The sequence below is a fragment of the Pezoporus wallicus genome, unplaced genomic scaffold, assembly GCF_028554395.1.
Source record: "Pezoporus wallicus isolate ANWC-B61680 ecotype Strahan unplaced genomic scaffold, APGP_CSIRO_Pwel_v1 contig_8673, whole genome shotgun sequence".
Taxonomy (NCBI): domain Eukaryota; kingdom Metazoa; phylum Chordata; class Aves; order Psittaciformes; family Psittacidae; genus Pezoporus; species Pezoporus wallicus.
In genome coordinates this window covers 308777-334905 of record NW_026637196.1, presented here as the reverse complement: position 1 = coordinate 334905, position 26129 = coordinate 308777, and the positions used below count along the sequence as shown (strand labels likewise).

At 41.1% G+C, this 26129-nt stretch overlaps 1 protein-coding gene across 4 annotated transcripts in view; it reads right to left on the bottom strand.

Annotated features, from left to right (window-relative positions):
* The window catches only part of TTBK2 (tau tubulin kinase 2), a 90798-nt gene extending 75045 nt beyond the window's left edge, over nt 1-15753 (bottom strand). For 2 of the 4 annotated variants that reach the window (XM_057403889.1, XM_057403892.1), the window contains exon 1: nt 15378-15753. The gene's annotated coding sequence lies outside the window, so the exon portion shown is untranslated. Of the gene's footprint in view, nt 1-4301; nt 4382-15377 lie in introns of those variants that run through there. The other 2 variants (XM_057403893.1, XM_057403891.1) reach the window with 2 other exon arrangements.
* Between the last annotated feature and the right edge of the window lie 10376 nt (nt 15754-26129).

The window sequence follows — 26129 nt, the reverse complement described above, 5'->3', positions numbered from 1 at the left end:
AAATAACACACACTACAGAAGGTAAGAAGGCAAGCAGTACACTGTTTTGAAGAGTTTTTTCCTAAGCCAACACAGCTTCTGGCAGTAGATATACAGCAATTTATAGAGGAGGAGAGCTGATGCTAAGGACTGTGAAAGAATGATGCAACGGCATATATACAACTCAATGCTATAAACTTCTGAATTCTTAAGCAATCAAGTAAAGTTCAACATAAACTCTAAATATAAATGGGAATAACGCTTAGCTTCTTTTAAAATTTAAAAAGAAAAAAAAAAAACATGACAGAAGAACTTTGGTGAGATGATCAGATCGATGACATGTAAATAGCAAATGCTGTTTGCACTGATATTGCTCAAGTGATCAACAAGGCTGCCAGCGGCACACAAGCAGCCCAGCTGGCAGACTGCAAGACTGCACTCACTGTATTGTGTCCAGGCTGCAGCACCAAGCATGGAGCAATCTGGACCTCACTAACAAAAGCTGAGAACTCACTTGATATGCCAATTGATAAAGCACAGCACAAATACATGGTGAAGAAGGCCTGACAGTTTACTAAGCAGAACAGAGGAATATTTTTTTTTTAATTTAATCTCTCAGCAACCCTATTTTAAGGGCGTATAACTGTAAATCTGCAGTATTGTGATAAAGAGAGGGCACTGGCCATGCATGCACAGGTGTTCCATCTCCTTAAATACCTGATGACAGTAGCTCTCATTTTGCCAGTGTCTGAAATGGGGCCAGTAACTGCTACACCAAGCAAGATGACTACAAAAGAGCCCAGCTGACAGGAAGATGGAATCTGTGTGAGTCCATGCAGTGCAGGAGATCTACCAAACCCTGACAGGCTTTGGCCTCAATGATGAGGGGAATGCATAGTTTCCTGCCACACAATGCAGCAAATCCCTGAAAGAGGTAAGGAGGAAAGACCATCACATTATTGTCCACACTAGAGACACCTCAGTATATTCAAGGATTGTAATTTCCAGCACTAGATCAACAGCACTAGAGAAGTCAGGCACAAAGAGAAGACAAAAAAACACAAAGTCCTCACGCTGACAGTCATGCCAAGACCAGCTCAGCACTGATGTCAACATTCCTAGCACCAGTGGGTAGGAGAAAGCCATGTTAAGTGGGTCCTTATGAACTGCCAAATGACATGAGAGGTGGGAAATGGCTTGGTGCTTGGCTATGCTGAAGGAAGGTGACACTACAGCAGCTAAATAAATATACAAGATATGACCAGTAGAACAGCACAAGCCATTACTTTATCTTCAGTTTGAGCTGACTTCAGAGGGGCTCTCTACAGTGCCATGGAGACTCTACTGTTCCCAGGTTATTCCACAAGGATCACGTGAGCTCAGGCAATATCAAATCTAGAAGCACAATCCACAAAAGCAAAGAAGATGTGTAGCTCATCTAGGGCTGACCAGTCTGCCCCTAAAACACATCCATACTGTGAACTTCCAAGGTACAGGGTTTTGAACCAGTAACATGACTTGCCCAGAGCATTGCAGCCTTAGTTGAAGGCAGCTTCAAGCAACAGCAACCGAAACTTGAGCTCCTAACCGGAGGTCCTTCAAGGTTTGAAATGGGAGACAGGTATTAACGGAAATGGAACTTTGGCAAAGGCATCTGAAGTTGGGACAAATCCAAAAATACCAACTTAATCTGCAGCAGAAAAAATATAGGTTAGACAGTAGAAAAGTAGATAGTATGGACAGCTAATCTCAAGAGCAGACAGGCTGCAGTAGACCAAAGGTCCCCCTAGCCCAATCTCTTGTCTCTGACTATTGCCAGCAGCAGATGTCTAGGGAAGAATACAAGGACACAGAAGGCACATATTCACACTTTCCCAGAATATTTTCTGAGGATATAGCAAGCATGGGACACAAAACACTTTCTGAGCCAAAGATGGTGCTTCAGATTTTTCATTTCCAAGCTCATCAGATCTTTTCTGAACCCATAAAGCTTTTAGCATCCAAAACACTCTACTGCAATAAGCAGTAACATCATTCCATGTTGTTGGAAGAAGCACATCTTTGATTCCAGTTTGTCTTATTGAACATTTGAGGTTCAATAAACCTTGCACTGGGAATATACTGCTCCATACAGCCCCTCATTTACCTCTTCACCTATTCAGTCTTTCACTGAGTTTGATCACCACCTGTGTTTGGGAATATGCAGAGAGGACAGAAAGTCTGCTCCCTGTAGCACCCTAAGTTCCAGTAATCTGATGAGCTGCAACTGGAATTAAATTCTTATGCATAATCATTTGCCAGACACATAAAAGCAGCTCCAACCCTAAAACTGTTGACTAACTGTTGTGAGAACTATGACAGAAAGCAAACCATTTCAACTCAAGTAAACTCTTTTTCTGACACTGCTGTGAGGTTGTTATTATTGGGGGGAAAAAATGTAAACCCTTGGACGCAAGCAGCACTCAGGATCTCCAAGTACAATTTGTTCCATTATTTCAACTTCTGTTTTCCATGTGCTGTCCCTTCCATTTTATGCAGGATTTAATCTCTAGTCTCAGTGTCTATTTGTAATACTCTTCCCATCAGTGGCCATATTTCCTATTCCCCCCAGCATCAGGCTTCTCATTCAAATGCAGACTTACACATGCACATTAAAAACTAATACTAATCAACAGTATTATAAATTTGAATTCAACCTCTAATAAAGGTGCATCTGCAAACAGCAATGAAATTATGTTGATTTAATAACTTGCAGCTCTAGTACAGGGCTGCTACTTTCAATGATCTTCCATATTTGCCCATCTTTTTTCACTTAATGACTGAACCAGAATAGTCCTTTTTAGATTTAGTATCATAACATAAAGCAAGTTCCTGACCCTGTCAACCAGTAAATTTAGAAACATGCTCCTCAGCTGAAGCATCAGAATCTATTGCAATAGGTATTTTTAAAAATACACAGAATAATAGCCCTTTTAAAGATCACTTCCCATGTACATTTTACAAAATGATAACTTACATAAAAAAGATGAACGGAAACATGGCTTGAAGCAGTCACAGTGCAGTGTGGGATTTGAAGCATTTTTAGCTGTAGCAGAGATCAAACCATTCAGAGACTGTTAAATACATCTCAGTTTTGGTGACAATTCATGAATGTTCATTATGTTTCAATGGTTATGACCACACTTACATTCTTACATAAACATCAAATAGTTTCTCATAGCACTGCTTTTGCTAAAACCCTTTGTGGTAATACTGTAAAGTTTGAAATTATACCTACTGCTACAGATAAAAAGTTGGACTATTCACAGAATATGCTATTGTAGTAAAAGACTTTCAAACATTGAAATGTACAGTGTTATCAAAACCACTTAACATCATGGAATCATACTGATACCACAGCTAAGTACTGCAACTTGAATTACAGCAGCTCTTTCAAAAAAAAAAACATTTTTAAATTCCTTTTTATACTTTTTCCTACTCAAGATTGCACTTGCAGCTTCCACCACATGACAGCGAGAGCCTGATTCACATTTTGGCAGCAGACATGTAGGGGGTTTTTTTAAACTTTTCTAAAACGAGATTCATTTCACAAGACAGACTGAGCGTCTATAGAAGCACATCTATTCTACCAACAGAATCATGGAAAAATATCCTCAGCTCTTGTAAACATCAGAGCAGCCTGCCACAGGATCTCACCCATTCATTCTCTGAATAAGCCAAAGTCTGCTCTTCTCCAGTCTCTTTGCTGACACAAAATTTCCTTCCCGAGAGGACTAGGCTTTTACCACATCATTAAATATTTAAAACCCTACAAGGCCCTACAGCGCAGGGAAAAAAAAAACATCTGAAGTATGGTTTTTAATACATTTGTTGGTTCTTATTACTTGTCAAGTCTGACAAAAGGACAAGCTGTCCCTGCAAAGCTCGTTGAGCTGAGGTAGCTGGTGATGGGAACAACAAAAGAGATTCAAGTCTCAAGTAAAACTTCTGAAAATGCATCTAAGTGTTCATCTAAGGCTGAAGTACTGAAGCACAGAGTGGTTTTAATCTGCTTCGGTCCAGTAGCTTTGCTTCAGTCCAGGAGTTAGTAATGAGTTCAGTAACTACTACAATTGCTCAGGAACAATTTTAAAGCTGAGAAATCAAAAAAAGGTTATATCTGAGTTTTAAAGAAAAGAACAGCACCCATGGATAGAACAACAGCCCTACTCTCAAAAAATGAAACCAGTTAAACCTAGTTTAACTAGATTACTTTTCTGTACATGTGAAATTAAATTGCCATGCATACGGCATAAGACATATAAGAAATGAAGCAAACTTACCACAATATACCACGGATTTTAAAAGAAAACAATTCACAGATACAGTGCACAGACCAGCAGTCATCTCAAGAAATTCAGGCTCTTGCCTGAGAGCCATGGAGTCCTCACAGCAGAAAGGCATCCAAGCCTCTCACCGGGAAAGTCCTGAGGAAATGGAATTAGATGGGAACAGGGGAGAAGAAGAAAAATGACAGACATTCAAAGCACTTTCTAGGACAGTGGCACTCCTTTGTCTTGCTTCTCACAGTTCTTGTTACTATTTTCTCGCAATCATTAATGAGGTCACCAAAGCTTAGGAGCTTCTGCTGTGAATCAAGACTTTGAGGTGTATCTGCACCAAAGTTAACTGCACTAAAGTAACGTAGGGTATCAGAAAGGTAGTATTCTTTATAATACTGCTACACTAACATATCTTGTAAAAAATAATATATAACATACTTTTGTATATAACATATATATCCACAGATCACATATATATGTTTTTACATTATGTATACATATATATGTTTAAACTATTTACATATATATGTGTATGTGACATATACACTATTACATATTTTATTGAATACAGAACCTCGTAACTGCATCTATAAGGATTCGTGTTTTTAACCTTAACTACTTACATAAAATGGCAGCAGATTTGGCAATATAACTACATAGAGATGCAAATGAATATGCCCTAATACTTACTAAATGGGGTAAAGCATTTGTAAATCACTAAAATAAGGAGGGTTATGCTTAATAACAGCTTAAAATGTGCTATCACAAATCATCTTTAAAGTACACAAGAAGAAAAAAAGTCGCGTGGGGAAGACTGAACACAGAAACTAGTGGGACATGGAAGAAAAAAAAATGAAACTAATGTCTGTAATAAAGTGGAAGTTGTTTATAGGTGTTAGTGTTATTTTCCAGGTTCATCTTTGAAGGCTGTTTTATAGGGTTCTCTGGAGGCCACAGCTGAGATGACAGAACAGGTGTTTTGTGAAAATTGTTCAGCTACAGGCAGATTAATGGTTTTGCCCTTTGTACAGTGTCTGAAAGTTGACTGTGCTGCACAGTGATTGCTCCAGTTTCACTTTCTAGTGAAACTTCATAGAAGTGCATTTGAAAAGTTTGTGTCTCTTGCTTGGAGATGGTATAGATACATTTGGTGTCATTTGAATGACAAGGAACCTGATTCTGATGCTGAGTTTAGCATGACTGGGGCTGTTAAAAAGCCAAGAGCTGTGGTTCTGGGAAAACTTCTTTCACAGTATTTTTCTTCCAGTACACGTAGCAATTGCATAACAACTTTCTGTGCAAGTCCCAGCGTATAATGTTATGTGAAAACAAGATGCTACAGTCAGTGGTAACCTAAAGAAGATTACTACTATTTTGGTTACTATTAGTAAGAAAGGAAGCCATTAACCCTTCGCCCGGTGCCCGGGTGGCACGCTCCATGTTAAGAGTGCAGCGGCTGCCGAGAGTGGGCAGGGCGGGCCCGGGCCGGGTCAGCACCATGGCCAGCGCTCGGCTCGGCTCGGCCGTGCTCCCCGGTAGAGACACAGGAGGCGGGAACGCCGGGCGGGCACCCCAAGGATAGCAACGGTGGGTCAGGGAAACGCCTCACGGTGATGATTCATCTTGTATACCCACGATAAATATTAGTCAGATGCTACTAAGTTAGACAGGTTGAGAGGAACTTGTGCCTTAACAGGAATTTTCAAGGTGATTTCTGATTTGTCATTGCAGGTTCCAACAGATTCACAGAATCACAGAATACCAGGTTGGAAGGGACCTCAAGGATCATCTGGTCCAACCTTTCTTGGCAAACCATGATCTAGGCTGGATGTCCCAGCACCCTGTCCAGCTGAATCTTAACTGTGTCCAGTGTTGAGGAATCCACCACTTCCCTGGGGATATTACTCCAATGCCTGATTGTTCTCATAGTGAAAAATTTTCCTTGAGTCCATTCAGAATCTCCCCAGGAGCAACTGTACCCATTAGCCCTCATGTTTTCCATGCAACTCCTAGTAAAAAGGGAGTCTCCATCTTCTTTGTAGTTACCTTTTAAAAATACTAGAAACATGGTGATAAGGTCTCCCCTGAGCCTTCTTCAGGCTGAACAGATCCAGTTCTCTCAGCCTTTCCTCATACAGCTTCCCAGTCTTTTGGTCATCTTTTTGGCCATTTCCAGCCTGCCCACATCTGTTTTGTATAGCAGGGACCAAAACTGAACACAGGTGTGGCCTGACAAGTGCCAAGTAGAGCGGGATGATGACTTCTTTATTTCTACTGGTGATACCCTTCATGATGTAACCCAGACACCTGTTGGCTTTCTGTGCTGTAGCTGCACACTGTTCACTTATACTGAGTTGTGACTACCAGGATCCCCAGGCCCCTTTCCAAAGAGCTGCTCCCCAGTCAGTAGATCCCAGCCTGTGCTGCACTCCTGGATTATGTTTCCCCAGGTACAAGACTGTACATTTGTCCTTACTGAACTTCATAAGGTTCTTGTTAGCCCACTCTCTACCAGTCTATCATCCTGTAGGGTGGCTCTCCCTTCCAAATTGAGCACTTGCCCACGCAGTTTGGCATCATCAGCACAGTTCATAAGGGCACACTTGACCTTATCATCCAGATCATTTATGAAGTTATTAAACAGCACTGGGCCCAATATCAATCCATGGGGGAGCCACTAGTGGCAGACAGGTCACCAGCTGGAAAAGGAGCTATTTACTACCCTCCAAGTGTGGCTGGTCAGCCAGTGCCCCACCCACCACACAGGCCACTTCTCTGGACTATAATGTAACAGTTTCTCTAGGAGGTGGCTGTGAGAAACACATTGAAAGTCTGGGAAAAACCCAGGTGTCCACTGCTCACCCCACATCAAGCAAGCAGGTTACTTTATCATAGAAGGTGATCAAGTTTGTCAAGCACGATTTGCCTCTGGTGAGTCTAGTTCACCATATTCACTGAATTTCAGATTCCTGAAATACAGTAAACTCCATAAGACAGCCACTGTTAACGTTTGGGAAGGATAAAAACCCCCTACTTTGGTAACTATGGGCCATCAGCCTGAAATCAATTCCCGGCAAAATAGAGGACTTGCATATTAAAGAATTAACAGAAGACAGTATAATTACTGCCATTCAACTAAAATCCTTTTCTGTCAAATTAACTTTTTATGATGACATTACAAGTTTGGCCTATAAACACAGTAGTTATTATGGCACTTACGCTTCCCAAGATATCTAAGCTCATACCACACAGCACAGTCTGTTTTAAAGAAACTAAAGAGGTGAAAATTGATAGAACACACATTAAATAATTGGTCAAAAAATATAACTGTAAGTTACCTGAACGAATGTTTCTCCAATTAGCCCCATGAATCAATTCCTGACTTTATACTGAAACATTTTTTACTAGGAAAAATAAGATTATGCTTATAGTTAACACTGAGATCAGGAAGTTGTATAGAACAAACTGTGCCAACTATTTAATTGCCTGCAATCAAATGACACATGTTCCAACTCGGATAAAAGACAACATTATACATCACCCTACCCAACACAGATAATCAGTCACTTTTGATAAATGTATCTGCTGCAGTGTTAAGGTTAGAGCTACTATGGATGAGTAGGCAAATAAATGCTAAGGGAGATCGTAACACCTCTCTGGCTGCTTATTGTGGGATTGCTGCTGGAATATTATATCAAGTTTTAAAATTCTGAAGCTCAGTTTCTTCAGATTATACAATTAAAATCACTTTAAGAAATTACAAAATATCTTCATTCTGACATTCAAAATCATACGAAAAAAGGATGAACCTTTAGATTACTTACAAACAGAAAAAGATCTCCAAGGCCCTTTATTTTAGTCAATATTCTACTATTAGAATACTTCATTAATCATTTCAGTGGATTCCTCAGTGCTGACAATTCTCAAAAGACACAGAATTATTTTCCAAGTTATATGCTTTTATTCAGCTGCTGTGATCACGTGTAATTCAGAGGAGTCCAAGAAAAGGTGGTGTTAGGCACAAAGGTAGCTTCAATAAGCACAACAGTTCCCTTGGTCTTAAAGCAGTCAGGCCAAGATAAATTATGAAAATTAGCTATGCAAGTATGGTTCATTATGAAAAAGAGAATTACCTCAGGCAAATTCAGAGACTGCCTAAAGTCCGCAAAAGTACTTTTCAACTGTTCAGGGATCAGCTGAAAGAAATAAAACATGGCAGAATGACAAGGCATAATAACCAGGAAGTTTATGTATTATAAATATGGGGATCAAGAGACTCTCCAAAGTTATACACACTTCTTATGCATCAGAAGAGCGCAACAGAGTGCAAGCTCAGTTTTAAAATACCTGCCAAACACACACAAAACTATTCCCAAGAACACAACAGCAGTTTCAAAAAAAACCATTACAGTCTTTCATTTCATCCTTACTTAATAACAAATAATCCATATTGCTATCACGTTTGAAGAAATATTGGCTGCGTGTAAATAAAGATATTGAATACCAAATGTCTCAGAATTAAAGCTTGGGCTTTAAAAATAATCTTGGTTGTATTGCTTACCTGTAACTGCCACATTTCTATATTTTGAATGTTTAAGCACTTGACCAATAGAAATAAAATGCCTAAAACTAAAGAAGTTTTACCTCAGATTGACTGACTGCAGATTTAATTTGGTAGTTACAGGAATAGTAACACATGACACCATAATGGCAAAAGTGTAATAACTCTAAAATAATAATAGTACTCCATAGATTCTTGAATTTACTTAAGAGATACAGTTCTCTCAACACAAATTGTAGCCTGTTTGAGGGGGTTCTCTTTATTTTTAATACACCAACAGTCATGGAATTTGCTTTAAGGATATTCAATTCTCAACTGAGGTGAGATACTTCTTCATTTTGAAATTATTATTTAAATAAAAATTAATTTCTACTCTGTAAGAGAACATGGTGGATATGCAATGCTATGGCAAGCAGGGTTACAAGATCTCTACTGAGAAACAGGAAACATACAATGCTATGGGTGATATCTGTGTACATCTGTTTTTTTTCTATTAATCCTAGGAACCTAGAATAGTAATAATACAGGTAATAACTATATTCTTATTTATTACTACTCTTAGGACCAGGATTCCAGTTCTTACCAATTCTGTCCAAACCTTTACTCCAGGAAAAAAAAATATTCCAGGGAGCTGTTAAATGTTGATGCAGGTCCTCAAGACAGAACAGAAGTATTACCTACCAATTCCAACAAGCCAGTCAAAGTAGAGTTGCTCCCTGAGTGCAGAGGGAGGTCAAGGGAAAATTGATTCATCAAGGAAAGGTTAGTCCAGTCTTTGGAGATATGTACAGAAGCACTGCCATGTGACTGATGGCTCAAAACTAAATATATATATAAGAATAATATGGACAACAGGGAGAAATGTTCAGCCTGAATTTAGGATTTGGTCAAATTTCCTTCTAATCAACAGAGAAGGGACTGCAACATCACCTCAATGAATCTTTTTCAATTAAAACATTCTTCTTTCTCCTGCTTCCTCCCCCAGCTAACAAAAGGCAGAAAGACCAACTGGCTGAGCACCCTGGCAACAGTAATAGAAAGGATGTGGGACTACTATGTCAGCTAGACACTCAGGGTGAAGCTGAACCTAACAGCATGACCTAGCAAGATGTATAAACCAGTCTCAGCAAAATAGCTGTACAAATAACTCCCTTCTTACACTCATTCTCTATCAATTTGAGAGTTGGATCAGTGCAGCTCAGAGATGAACGGGTACTGGAAAAGGCACAGAGGACATCATCTTCCACTTATAAACAGCAGCTGGCTGTTAGACTGCTTCAACAATAATGTGCAATTTCATCTGCAGGAGCTAACACATGACAAATATGATAATATGTATGTATAGCTATAAATAAATGACAATCAGCACCAGACAGTCAATAAGGGAGCTGCTTTCCTGCATGCATCTGCTTTCCTGCATGCATCTGCTTTACTGTGGGAGGCTTATGGCTTTTTCTTCAGCTTCAGCACCAACTTCTTGGTTCTTACCTAGTCAAGACAAGAACTGACTGGGTTAGCTAGCACATTTCTCCCACAAGACCAATAAATACTTTCTTCACGCTCATCTATCTTGTGATTCTTTCATGATTTTTCTCCATCCAGAAAACTGTTTAACAGGTTTCCCCGCTGGAAGCACCATCTTGCTCAAAACTGTAAAACTATTATTTCACCAAAACAGACATGATTACCACAATAATCCCTAAGCTTGCCAAAACAGTGGATGAACTTCATGCAGAAAAAGGATTGTGATACAGTATCAATTCTTCTCCTTCAGGTCTCAGAGTTCAACAGATTTGTTCTAGCCTGACTCAACTTAGTGAGTTACATTTTGATTTTATGGACTACTGGAAACAGAAAATCAAATTGTCACACATGAAGGCAGGGCATTCAATGAAACTCGTTGAGCAGCACAGCCATTCATCATCTAACACAATTTCAATCAGTTGATAATGCCTGTTCTAGATCTATTTAACTCAGGATGCTGACAAAGAGAAAGGCAGGAAAATAACTATTTCAAGACAGTAAATTACGTAACCTTATTCAAAATAAAATAAAAATACAAATACGTTCTAAAAAGTCACCAGCTTGATGCTGAAAAGAAGATGCTCCATTTACACATCACCCACTCTTTATTTTTTTAATACTCCAACACTGCGAAACTTAACAGACACAATGTGCTCAGAAGCTACACTGCTCCCCCAGAGTGGCACGTGAAGCACTATTATACCAGTAAACTTAACAGCTGCAACAAGATACATCCTGCTGATACGCCACACAACAAAGCAATCTTGTTCTTACTACCTTGCTGAAGAATATTGCAACAAATAAATATTGCTAAAGCCCTCACAAAACCTTAATACCCTGAGAGCTGTACAACAGAAGTAACAAACATTATCTGACGGTTACCTGGGAAGTGATGGGGAGCAGAACAAATCCCCTCTTTCAGAACCAATAAGCAGTTGCTAACTGAAGACAATTCCCAAGTACTGAAATAGACATAAATCCCAAAAGGCAAAACCTTCCCTAACTGTGGATAAGTTCAGAGAAGTAAGTTCATTAAGAAGATGCAACTTTTATGTAACTTGGGAGAAGTGTATCAAAACCACACTGAAATTATTTCCATTTAAACACACCAAGATAACACCCACCTTCATTCCAGTTTTTCCCCCACGTTAGCACCAGATGGTAAGTTGTCCCTTCAACAAATAGCAAATCCCTTTGCAATGTCCAGATAGAAAAAATGGGCTCATATGAAAAAGACTTCACATCTTTTACAAGCTCTTAAAGTAAGTTCAGCGTATTTTACCCTTTCTTTATACATCAGGCAGCTTTGTAATGGAAAAAATTACTTTCCTCATCAATACCATCAGTGAGCTGGTTAACCTCATCCATGAAAACCCAGCCAGCCTTCAACTCTTCCAGCTACTCAGAAGCTTCTACTAGAATTAAGAGGCAAGGCAACATACACACATTTCTCCAAAAGGAAGAATTACTGGATGGAGCTCCTCATCAGTACAAATAACCTAATTCTCAGTAACTGATTAATCTCTTCAGTGACAAAAGCAACAGCATGAAATAGCATTTGAGCAATGTGTTTCAGCACAGAATTGTTCTCAACTGTGCAGTACAGGAACCATGGAAAAACAGGCCTGAACATAACAATGAACACGTTTTTGAATTCTTAACAAGATACAGTTTTGTTAAAAAGGCTAAAGACTTCTTCAGTTTCCCAGTTTGTCCTCCTTTTCCTTTCTCCTCATGAATTCAATCTTTCCCTTCTTCCCAAAAAAATCCTCAAGGTTTTCAGAGATTTCTCTCCACTAATTAAAAAACAAGTTGAAGAATAAATTATTGAAAATCATGCCTTGCACAAGGTCTCAAAATGAGAAAAAGACATTCAACCAAATCTAGAGGTCAAGAGTCAAAAGGTCAGATTTTACTGTTTGAATTTTCCACTCCTTAGGTTTCAAGGTTAGTGACCTACAAGCTAATACACAAAAAATAGACTATAAATCTAAATTGCTAAGAATGGCACCTCAATTCCATAAGCAGCTTAAAAACAAAACAAGTTACCAGATTCCCTCAAACATTACTAAAAGCCACTTTATATAATATTCAGTGTTTACAAGAAGGAGAGGGAAGTGAACTTTTCCTCTACCAGCGTGACACAATACAGTACAACCATTAAAGCACTCTTATTTGTGCACAAATAGCAGAAAAATGAAACATCTGATTAGTTGTACTCTCTCATCCAACTGAATTTTTATTTCCTCTTCTTATAGCTAACATGTTTAGTTACCATAGCCTAGATACTAAACAAAATCAAAGCAAATAAAAGATAGACCATTCAAACAAGTTTCTTTCATCCCAAGCATGGACAAGAAATTCAGCTGATACTGATTATTTTTTAAACACAGCATGATCTGTAGATCTCCAGTTCCTTAATGTACACCTTGCCTTTAGTCAATTTTGATTCTTGATTGCCTATACTTTAACAACTGCCTCCTCAGACTGATCTGCTGGATCCATAGCGCAACACACTGCTCTGTGAGCTAACGAAGCTCAGGTTTCTCTGCTGTGAGGAGAAAGTGCTTTAACACAATGAGGAAGGAAGGACAGTGGCTAGTCCACATACAGCAACACATCCCTGTGAGGCCACTAGGAATCCTGGTGTCTCATATTGAAAAAGCAGCTGTTTCTCCTCCCCTCTAGCCAAACACAAAGGCTTTGTGTAGTGCTTTCCCAGAGCAGGAGAAAGAGACAACACAACACACAGGAATACGCAGAAACTGTCAATCTTCTGCTGTAGAACAGAAGATTCATTCTTGCTAGGTAAACAACTCTTCTGTAACACAGAAAACATAGTAGTATATTAATGTACCATACAGTGCAACTTCACATGCTAAGCAAGCGTTCAACCTTCTGTACACATTTATCTAGAACTAGCAGAAGCCAACAATGCAGAAATCAACGTTGAACAGGGAAACCTCCACTCACAACCCTTGTCGTACTCAAAAATCTTCTTTGATTTAATCAGTGGAAAACCCTCTCTGGCATTTGTGATGTTAGAGGTAACAGAGCCTGCAGCACACAGCAGCAGTACAGTGACTATACTAAATCTTACCAACACCACAAAATTCTAGTTGCCCAATTTGTTCTTCTCGCTCTAACCCCACCATTTCCAAAATAGGACGTTTTGAAGAGCAATGGTACATCAGAAATACATCAGAGAAGACCAAAGTATTTTTCAGATATAATTGATTCCATCTTCACTTTTTTTAACTGTATCTTGATGCACTGTTTTCAAAATAACTTTTCACCAATGAATATACATACTACTGTGGTCAGACTTGCCTATATATAATTTTTTGCATGCCAAACAAATGCTAACAGGCTCACTTCTGGTTTAACAGGTTAAGGGAGTTTTAATATTTAATCAAATGTAATTCCCACTGTAAATCAAAGGAATCACCATCAATAAAGTGTTCTATGCAACTGAACACAGAATAAAAATGTTGGATACCTTTGTACCTTGAGTTCACATCATTAAGATGACACCCCCCCACCCCACCCCCCCCGGGAAAAAATCCAAAAATCAGACAAGAGCAGCAAAACAAACTCTTCGGTATTCTCAGCTAGAACAGATAAAATGAACTAAGACACCTACAAGCACAGCATGTGTTCAGCAGAGACATGGCATTAACTACGCAGAATATATATATAAAAATCTACTCATTTTTTCCAGAAACACAACACGGAAACTAATCACTCACTCTCGGGCTAACACGATTTTAAAATAAATAAAGTATGTTTTATTTTAGGACTCTCAACCTTCCTGTCAAGAGAGCTTACTCATTTTGAACATTTAAGCTGAAATTCAACTGTTTCTGCACCTACAGTTTAATGAAGAAAGTGACTACAACCTATTTCATAACTCTTTTAGTCCTTTCCAGCTAATTATAAATACGGCAGAAGGTTCTCAAAAGGCTGCGCTATAGTCAGGGGTCTTTCCTTTGTGTCCACTCCCACCTCCAGAATAACACATTAATATTGTTAATGTTTGCAAATCCATCCCCATTCACACTAGCGGTTGTTCCCGACTGCTCTGGCTCACACCAGAGGTTAGAAACTCGTGCTGATCTTTGTCTTCTCATTGCTTTTGCTCTGGAGTGACAACAGAAGTACAAGGATGCAGTTGCTTATATCTGCGTGGAGTTACAGCTCCACAGATCATCTGTAGACTCGGGAACATTTCCTCACTTCCTTTTTTTAAAAGCTAAAGGTATGTATAATAAGGGTTTTTAAATGTCGTCTGTATACTGTTTATATGTTTACTATTATCACCGTAGTGAGGGCGTCTGCGGCCTAGCCAGGCATATCTGTATTCATATATTGATGCAACTGCTGCTAATGGCTCCAGCACTTCAAGCGCTAGACGACGGAGAGACAGACCGATTCCCCATCTAGCCGTGCCCACAAATGCAACCGCTACACGCACGCCACAATTAGGAGCTGGAAATACAGAGCCAGCTATTTTAAAACAGGGTCGGTTCGCCACCAGAAGACGTAAATACCGTACCGTTTGCCTCCTTGCAGCAAGGGGGAGGGACAAAAAGAAATCTCGTGCCTATAAATCTGAGTTTTCCGTAGAGGCCGGGGCGGTGATGCCCGCTGCTGGAGCCTGCCAGCCTGCCCACCCCAACTCCACAGACAGGACCGCCCGTCCCACACCCCCGCTGCAATGAGCCCCTCTCGGGCCGGTTCCCCGCAGCTCCTCCGCCCGGCAAACTCCCGCTCCCGTAGAGACAAACCACGAAGCGGCTCCCACGCAACAACAACGGCTGAGGCCAGGCCGGCAGCGGAGGCTCGGCCGCCGGAGCCCGAGGGCTGCATCCGCTGAGGCGGACGCAGCGCCCCCGGGGACACCTCCGCCGGGCTGCCAGGGCCCACGGCGGCGGGCCCGCAAGTGGAAGCGGTAAGCTCGATAGCTGCCGCGCAGCGCCGCGTCTCCTCACCTGGAACGGGGCCGAGGCGGCGGCGGCTCCTCAGGGCGGTACGGAGCTGCACGGGGAGTCCCTGCGGGCCCCGCGGCGCGTGGCGGGGTTAGAGCGGCGCCCCCCGGTCCGGCCTCCGCCCCATGGCGTGCGGCACGGTCTCTATGGCGACTGCAGTGCCGGGACAGCGCCGGCCCGCCCGCGGGGAGGGGAAGCGACTGCGCGCAGCGCCGAGGAACGCTCAGGGGGTTACGGAGGGGCCCGCGGCCCTCCCCAGAGGGGTTAACTCCCTCACGGCAGCCATCCCTGTGACAGTCCGCACCGCAACCCTGCCGCGCTGCCTCTCCGCTCTCGCCCTTCCTCAGCCGCGGTGCCACCGAGCCCGCTGTCCTCCGGACACCACCCGCGTCCTTCTTTCCGGAGCGGTGATTGGGCAGCCGCTGAGATTGCTCCTGAGCGATTGGTTGTCAGCGCCATCAATTAGGATGCCGGGGGCGGGCACACCTGGGAGCGGCGCTGTGTGCGAGGTGGGGTGAGGGCCGCTGAGCACCGCTCGCAGGCAGGCTGCTCCGCGCCGAGGAGCGCGCTGGACGCTGTAGTTTGCGGCCGCGCTGGCAGCGGCCCGACCGGCTGGGGCTGTAATGGGCCGTTTCCCACCGAGGTTCTGAGGGGTGGCGGGCAGCGGCCTATAACGGGGACCGAGGCTGGGCCGCTCCAGCGCCTGCTGGAGGCAGCTGCGTCCTCGCTGCGGTACCGGCCTCCTCAGGCGCCTCCGGTACCTCAGCCGCCGGGCTCAGTCATCCCCGGGCCTTGTCGGTGAAGCTGTCCGCAACTGGAGGGGGCAGCCCTGGGCCTGCCTCGGCCAGGCCGCTGCCCTGCCGCCTCGGTGGCGAGAGGGTTGAGGGCAGAGGGGCTGTGCCGGAGGCTCCCGTGCGGAGTGAGGCCAGCCGCTCTCTTCGCGTCAGGCCGCCTGTTACCCGGGGGCAAGCGCTGCCCTAAGGACACAGCAGGGCTGTCACCCGCTGGCTCCAGGCTGTGGCACTAGGGAGGGGTTGGTGCGTCCCTCTCCAGTACGCCCTTCGGAGTAAAGGCTTCAGCGCTCACAGGTGACTCTTCACTGCGGGCAGGACTCTCCCGCCGTGTCAGACAGTGGAGCGGGTACTCCATTGCACATGTGCCATCGCACAACAGCCGACGGGACGCGTGTGTAGGCCACAGTGTCAACCCAGAGGGCTGGATCCATCTGGCAGAGCGGCAGCTAGGAGCTGAGAGCTGTTCTGTGGGAAGGGGAAAGCACAGATTTGCTGTGCTCGCAGCAGCTTGTATGAAGTGAGTAAACACAGCGCAGTCTTCCCCATGTGTAAAGTTTCATTAAAGAGTTTATTTCCTTGCTGTCAGGCAGATAACATGATGATAATGTGAATAATTTAAGCCCTTTCCTCATTTGTCACAAGAAGATTGTAGGATTAGAAAACAGTATCTGCTACTGCTGCTTTATGAGTAGGAAGATCATAGCACTTGTAGTTTACAAAGGAGTTACCCAGCAGTGGGAGCTGTGAACCTAACCTAACAGTGAGCTCAAACAGTTGTGACTTGCTCAGTGTCAGCTTCAGCCAGATGCTTCTTCATTCACAGAGTGAACTCCCTCCAGCAGCAGGCCACCAGTCCTAGTTGCGATAAGTGTATAGTCCTCTATATAGAGAGAATGTGTGTATGTGTATAATGTCCTAACAGTTAAAGCAGTTCATAAGAAAGCCGATATTACGAAAAATTACTCATTTTGTGAATGGAAATGAACCAACTTTGATTGCAGTAGGTGGGGAGGGTTGTTTTTTTCTTTTTTCCCAATTTTTTTTTTCTACTAGTACAACTACCCAATTGTAAAATGGATTTATGAGTTATGCTTACCGTTGATAGGCATTTAAAATTTCTCAGATGTAAATAGTTACTTACTGTTCCAAACTTGTCTACAGTTATTCTAGGCCAGCCCCTTATACCCATTTTTTCAAAACAAATATTTTTATATATTCACTGTGAAGTAGAAAGTACTTTTCCTCCCAAATTGTAATTGAGGGTATATAAATGCCCTAACCACCTCTTATTTCAAGTAATGCCAACAATATCTGCTGTGTTTGAGGTGCAGTGGCCAGCTCATGAATATACCTGTGAAGAGTCTTTTATTGTTCCCCCAATAACTGACATATTGCCTGAGGTGTACAATTCTTTAGGAAAATTATCTGATACTATTAAAGAAAACGGAAAGGTCTTAAACTTGTTTATCTGGTTTGTCTGTTTACCTGTTTAGCATTGCTAATCCAAGAGGTATAGCTTCTCTCATCACTTTGGAATTCACAAGTTAGCAATTCATTATGTAACATAACCAGACTGTCATGCACAATATCATGGAAAACACATCGTGAGTAGGTCTTCTTAGCATACTGTAAGTGAGCAGGCACATTGGAGGTTTTTAAAGACCAGATAGCCTTTCCCTTCAGCATCAGTTAAAGTTACAATGATCTGTTAGTTTTCAAATTACCATGGACTTTTCAGATGTAGACAAAACCTGAATGGTCCAAATAAAAATCAAGCAGAGAAGAAATAAACTAAAACTTCTTTACTTCTTTCCATTTTCTCAAAAGGAAAATCTGTTTCCACTTCAGTGGAGGAGGTCTTAAAAGATCTAATCTTTTCTAATTCACTGCTCCAGAAATACACCAAGAGGTTCTTCAAGGCTTTCTGTTCTACTATTTTGGGTTCAAAGATGATGGTAAATACAACAGATACCAGCCTTTGCTCTGTCAATGCAAACTTGCAGAATAACACACACACACACACACACCCCCCATATATTTAAATCTCTACGTAAACATGGAACCATGATACTCTAGGGTTTTTTGCAGTAGTACAGGTAGTTAATCTTTGATACATAGTGTTGATTAGGCTTGGAAAAAGTTGCCCTGTGCCTGTTATTCAGGTTTTAGATTCTTAGTTCTAACTGGCGATCCCAGTGTAAAAATGTGTCTCTTTTTGTAGCATAACTACAACCTTTTCTATATCTTTTAATCACTTGCATTTTGTTGCTATATCTGGCTTTGTGTGGTATTTATCTGGTATTCCATAACATCCTATTAACAACAGTTTGGATGCAGAGGGAGTAAAAAGGGGATTAACTATAGAAAGTGTCTCTAAATACTATTTACTCTTGCTACTGCTAGAGATGGACTTAGAGGGCCAAGTGGGTAACTGATCAGACCCTGCAGAGTATTTTGTATGTTCTGGTGTAGCTATATTTTGTATGGGAGTTTATTATGCAGCCTTTGAATCAATACATCAAACATATGTGAGTGAAGAGCCACCTCTGAATCCGCATGAAATGATAATGAGAATCCTAGGTGCTCCTAAAAAGTCAGAAAGCTCTTGCAAGCATATTCAAGTGCAGTAGCCCAGCGCAGATAAACATTCAACTCTTATGTGGCTGTGAATTAATCAAGTCATTTTAGTTTACTACTACTTGTGTGGAAAAAAAAGGGGGAAGAGCAACTTCTAACTCCCAATCTGTTACGGATCTCTGAGTCTTTTCCTACTATGAGTATTCTCTGGAAGGTGAATTCTTACATGTACATTATATTTGTCTGTGCATGTAAACAGTATACCTAAATATTTCTTCTTAAAAATATTACATTGCTTTTATTATTCCTGAGAAACACACAGAAATAGAGTTAACATTTGTATCATAAATTATACAAAAATGTTACTTTTATAAATAAATTATTAAAATCGCAGGAAGGGGAAAATCATTATTTGCACAGCAAAAGTTCAGATTTTGCCAAGAGGTGAATTTCACTTTGGATGGAGACGAACAAGTACTGGAAACAACTGTTTGCTGGTTTAACTTTTCTGAAGTCAGAATGATTGCATCAGCAGAAACTTTAGTCTGTTACTTCCAAATAGAGGGATAATGAAGTTACTTAGCAAAGTCAGTCAACAGCTCTATACCACTGCAAATGGACACCTCTGTGCAAAGTAAATCAATAAAGCAGACTGTCTTTTCTTAGTTCAACCCAAAATATCTAGCTTGGCTGGAGACTGCAAGGAGAAAAAAGAAAAGCACTGCGGATCAGAACTCTGAAGTCAGAGAGCAGGAGGTTACTGTTAGAAATTACTCCAAATTCCAAAGGCTTACCTGGCCAAACTTTATTATAACCAAGTAGTTGTTACAGAAAGCTCGGGGGGGGGGGGGGGGGGGGAAGAGGGAGAGAAAAATGGCAGTGTGAAAAATAATTCCCAGTCCTGCAAATATGTTCTAACATGTCTAATATAGCTTCAATATTTAATAATAAGTATTAAGTCACCTACTGAGGCAATAAATAGAACTGGTGTGAATTTTAAAAATATAGAAACAAGCCTTTAAAGACCAAAGTGACAGCAAACTTGTTTCTGGACAAAACTGGATACAGTTCTAGCTTTAATTATTTTTTGTTATTTTAAAAAGAATAGAGAATGAGAGTATACCTACATATAAATTCCCAATAGCCTCCTTTCTTGTTTGAAGAACTAGATCAGAACTTCCAGGATTGTTTGTAGATGGAACACAACTGTCTAGTGTTTCAACTTCTGCTTTCTTAGGCTTCATAATAGGTAATCATGGAAAAATGTTTGCTTTCCTGGAAATCTTCCTAGTGGGATAAATGAGAATTTTCATCAGTGTTTTTTGTTTGAAATGAATGATCCAATGTTTCATCAAGGAATCTTCAAAAATTAAAAACCTGTACCTATGCATAGATCTGCTGATGGAGAAGAGTGACCTGAGGAACAATCTGTGACACCTTCTGAACTCTGCTGTTATTTTCTTCAGATGAATGTGTATGGGAGTGGATGATTCATCCTGTGAAGTACAGACTTCTTGGTTTCAAATATATTCATTGGAACTTCTTAGCCTAGACATCAGGGTGTTTGGGTTACTTACTTCTTTATGAGTCAGAAGTTCTGACTAATGTTACTGCTTAGTTAACCACAGAACAGGAGACAAAGCTCCAGATTTTTTTGTGGAGAGTCAGAAATCAAATGACTGTTATAAAAGAGAAGTGACAAAAAGACAAAATAAAACAGGGGCAGGATAGATAGCAAGAGGCACAGACTTTATAAGTACTCATTTCCAAGAGGTTCGGTTAGTCAATAAATGAACATCCACCAAATTCTAGAATTTGTTGAAAATTGCAATTAAAACTTAGTATATAAATGGAGATGGAAGCAGTGCTCTCACTGAAGAGGAAAAAGGTAAACATGTTTTATAAGTTCACATTTCAGGTAAAAGTCAATGAGCACAAGAAGTATTGACCAAGGACGGGATAGGACTTACAGAGTTTTGTAGACATTTAAGCAGGTATCCAGTTCATAGCAAATGAAAAATCACAAGACCTTGAGATATCGAATTCAGCCCTTTTCCCAAGGAAGGACTACCTGTCCCTATAATATTCCCAGCTGATACCTGTCAACCTCTTCTAAAAGTATACTGTTGATGGAAATCAAGCTCTTTCATGGGCTGTTTCACTGTTCTCACTAAAAGAAAGATTTCACCTGTTATTTGTCCACCTATCATCAAAGGAGTTTATTTGCTTCCTCTATCCAGCTACCTTAAAATTGCTTGAACACTATTTTTACCTCTCACCATCAATCTTCTCTACAGTAAGAAAACTGAGTTTCTTCCATCTTTTTTTCGTACATCGTTTCAAGACACAGTGTCAATAAGCATGAAGTCACTGCTGAAGGGACTTCAGACAAAGATCTTGGATCTTTCTCAGAGGAACAATAAGAGCACTGTGTCCAGGTGGTGGGTTTTGTCTGTTTGACAGCTTCAGAAACTTTGTGAGTCTCTTTTTGTTCTTTTGGTAACTTTTCTTCTTTCTAAAAGAATCTCAGATTCCCTACAAGATGTCCTGAGTAATATTGTTCAGTTCAATAGTGTCTAGAGAAAATGAAAACCAACATCAACACCAGGTTTACAATAAGGTGTCAACAGGGAGACTTCCTGTTTAGTATAGGAGGTCTCTTCGAGGAGAAATGTGAGAGTGTATATCTGACTACTTTGCTAGGGGAGGAAGGGTCAGTTGGCAGTATAGTGCACCCAAGTATTGATGGTCTGAGATATGGAACAGAAAAAGGAAATTTTACCTCATGATGTTAGGGGAATTTTGTTGGAAACCTTCATAATGTTTGTGTAATTCCATTTTGCAAAAAGCTTCCTGATGACTGGCTTGTGATGATATGAATGTGAAAAGCAAGATTGCTGCACAGTCTAATTATGAATAGGTCATAAAAATGGATTAGTCTTCAGAAAAAAATTACAGCCAAGATGGAAGCTTTAGGTTACCAACCAACTTAAAATACAGATTCATTTTCTATAGACTGCTGGTCTGATTTAAAGGTAAATATCCTGTTTGTGTGCCTTAGTTTTCCATTTGTAATGACTCACCATGAATCAGGAGTGGATGACTCAGAGCTTGTGGACAGTACAGCTCCTATGGATTGAAATCAGAGCTGGCTTGACAGGTACCCACATGGTGTTTCCCGTAATATACAGGAGCCCTGAAGAACAGCAGGACATGTGCACTGCACTTCATGCAAGCCTGCTATAATCTCCTTTTTGCCTGAGACTGGCTCCAGCATCCATATTGTTATAACCTTCAAACATCTAAAAATGAATATTAATAGTACTTCTTTTTCTGATTTGTTTATTCTGTGGTGTTCTTCAGGCAATTAAATGAGCTGCCATGACAGGATCTGTATTTTGCATCATACAAGGGTCTTCTGGTACAATGGCAGTACAGTGTAAAGCTGTAGCTGCAAAACATATAATTTACTTAGTTCTTAGTGGCATACTGATGTACAAACTGGGTTCTTTTAAATTACTGTCCACCCCCATCACCTCTTGAGTTTTGATAATCCCTCTGCCAACTCTGCTATTCCATAAGCATTTCAAATGATCGATTTAACTGAGGTGTCTTCATCAAACTAGAACAACTGTAATCATCTAGATAACACTATACTTCCTTCCTAAAAGTTCAAAAATGCAATTCAGAGATTAATATTCTGCAATGACCCAATTGCTTCTACTTGCCTAATAACTTACACCTCTCAGTATCTACCATGTGATTCCTAACTTTACCAAAGTCCTGAATATGGACTACCCCTCTGAAGCACTGACATGTTAAAGAAGCACTCTGAAGCACTGACATGTTACTACCTGCTTGCGTCACACTTAGTAAGTGCCTCCAGTTTTAGTCCATCACTCCAAAATCTCTTCTCATTAGTTATCATTTGCATTAAACAGAAGATGAAATGGAAAGCCACTGGAATATAAAAACAAAGCATTAACTTTTGGAAAATAGGTGTCAAATTAAATTTTGCAGCATGCATCATCCCAACTAGCTGTTTAATTGGGCTAATTCAGAATACATCTGTCCTTGCTTGTGGACTTGTATATAAACGGTACTAAACAGATTAGTAATTGACCTAATATTTATTAAATTTACCTCTTTCACATCCTAAGCCACAACACAGCGATCTCCACTGTTAGCAGGAAAGTGGGTGGTAGATGGCAGACCTACATGTATAATCACTCCGGCTGAGGTACAAAACGCTACTCTATCATTGTGGTCTTGGTGCCCAGACTTCCCAACGGGTTTGTAGGAAAGTGCATCATGATTAATTATAGATTGCCATACTAATTTCTGAGCAATTTAACTTTTAATATTAACTTTGCAGTTGAAACCATTTCCCAGTACAACATGGAATAAAAAATACAGGTAGCATTGACCTCTAAGTGCAATAACGTTGGATTTAAGTCATTTCCTACAATGATACATTCCTGAGCTTGCCCTAGCTGTGTGAGTGACCTCTGATTTCTCTAACATAAAATAAAGCTTCTTGCTTTGCACTGTAGGAAAAGAACTACATACAGCAGCACTGCCATCTTCTGCTTGCTTGCTGTCATGCATGCAAATACTAGGTTTATATTGCAAAGCAACAACAGGGAAGGTGCATTTTTCTACTAGTAGGTATCTGAGGCAATAACATTTTCTAATACTCAGGGGTAACATATGTCTGGAGTTCCACAGATGTGTGGGTTTTGACACAAGAACTTTTTCCGGGAATAGAAAAGGATTTCAGACATTTATCCAGGATTTCTAATATATCCCATTCCAGACAGAGCAATAGCTCAAAAATCTCAGGCAAATGTGTGCATGTGTGTACTTGTGCTGCCCACAAGGAATATATTTCACTTGTTGAATATGCTCAGAGTTGATCTGCACACAAATGTACACATTTGAACAGATCTACTATTCCTTGTGGTCTGCACAAGTACAGCACATCCAAAGTATGAATGATTCATGTACACAGGACTAATTCACTGTGGTTGAGGTATCTTTGATCCTATGCAAGTGTTTGTGTGGTCCATATGCAGTAGGTCCAACAGGTCCCAGATGTATCCCATATGCTTTTGATTTGGTTTCCTGGATGTGCTGTTCATCAGCACATAAGCAAGATAGAAAGCTGGAAGCCCTACTTCAGGTATTTCTTTTTAGAAGATTAAGATACGGTAAATTATATTTTTGTGAACTGAAGTTGCCCAATGTGGTGGTTTAAACACGGTCAGTCAACTCGTTCACTCACTCCCCCCCTTCTTTCCCTCCCCCTACTCCAAGAGGGACGGAGAGGAGAATCGAAAAGAATGCAACTCCCACAGGTTGAGATAAGAACAGTTCAGTAACTAAGGTATAACACAAATCACTACTGCTACCAACAATAATAACAATGATAAAGGAAATAACAAGGGAAGAGAATACAACACCTCACCACCAGCCAACCGATAACTCGCCCCCCCCAGCCCAACCAAGCTCTGACCGATATCTCCTCCAACCCTGCAGACCCAGCCCTTCTGGGTAACTCCCAGTTACATCCTGGGCATGACGTGCTGTGGTATGGAATACCTCTTTGGTCAGTTTGGGTCAGGGGTCCTGTGTCTGCTTCCTCACGGCTTCCTCTCCTCCCTGGCAGAGCATGAGGCTCACAAAGTCCTTGGCCAAACCAAAACAGCAGGCCAAAAGTCAAAACACAGCACTGCACCAGCTACCAAGGAGAAAAATGACTGCTACTGCTGAACCCAGGACACCCACAAAGGGCACATGGAGCCTGCATGGTTCCAGGGATGTGCCACACATCAAGGAAGCAGCTCTGTGAAAGTTTGCCATAGGGTATTAGGCAATGCATTGTTGGATGGAACTTTCAGCATAACCATTAGTTATGAGTTTGATTCTATCAGAAAAAATGAAAAGAGAGAGCGTTTCACTGTATGATTATCCTGCTGGGACATGTCCTTGGGGTTTTTCACCCCATGGAGGTACAGAGTGACACTGGCAGTTATGATCCTTCCTTTTCCATGCAGTAATGCATGGAATGACTTCTGGCAAGTGAACAAGTCCTGTTTGTTTTTAATTCTTAGGATATTGGAGTTAGATATTCCAGCCTCTGCTTTATCCAAGACTTTGATAGACTGAATTGCAGTGATAACTTATCTTTTACCTTTCCCAAGTGTGGTAATACTGATGCATGCAGAGGGGTGTCTGTATTTGCAGAAGCATGAGACTTTAAACAGGGTAGGGACGCATATTCCCAGAATACAGAGTTAGAATCACAATAATATCATGGTACAGGTTTATTGCTCATCATTATCTGGGAGAGCACTATTTAGCTGAGAAAATTCACATTCACTGCTATCCCTGGTACAGAGTCCCTCGCAGTCAGTCATGTGCTCACTGAACTCTGATGCATTATGAACCCTATAGACAAACCCTGGTCCTGCTGAGTGATTCAGTTCTGGCACCAAGATCACCACTAACTTGATCGAGAATTGCTGCACACTCAGCTTGTTGCTATTACTATTGTCAGTTCAACCCAGCAATGTGCATCCCACATGTTAGTACAGGCTGGGCTCAGAAATGCCAGAGGACAAGATGCTTTTGGTTCTGGCTTGAGATAAAGCTTTTAAGAGCCCAGGACAGAGGTTTCTACTAGATTATTCTTGAACCTGGAAAGCTTCCCAAACTAGAATCTACTGTGAGTAGTACAGGATGATCCAATTGCTGTCGGTAACTTGAATTCCTTTCTTGGACAGAGTCAGAATCAGTACAGAGAACAGACAATTCCATCCAAAAAATATGGAATGATGGGCAAGGCACATAATAGCAAGTGTAAACGATGATTGCCAAGACAGATTTTTCTCTTCAGACAGAAGCACAAAGTTTCCCACACTTATTGTTAAGAGCAAGTTAAGAACTAATGAAGGCATTAGCAGTTACTGAAGAACAGTCTGTTGCTTGGTAGCCAAAACTTCTGGGGTGCAAGAAGGTAAAAGTTACTATAAATGCATTTTGTTGGTGAGATCTCAGCTCACGCTCAGCTAATTGGCCTGTTTTGCAGGACTTAACCTGGTGGCATAAGAACCTTGAAATAAATCTCTTAGCTACGATTAGAGATGAGAGATTAGCACAGGCAGGAGACCTGAAGTCTCTTTCTTCATCTCTGCTGGGACAGAAGAACTACACAGATCTCAGGAAATCAGTACTTTGGTCTTCCTCAGGATGCCTGATCCAGGTATTTTCTCCACTGTACTCAGCAAGTTGCCAGTTTCAAGATCCCGTTCAATCCTCTGAAGCAGGTTAGTGGTTTCTTTTACACATAGGAATGTGTGTTTAGCAAAACTGGTGGATTTTA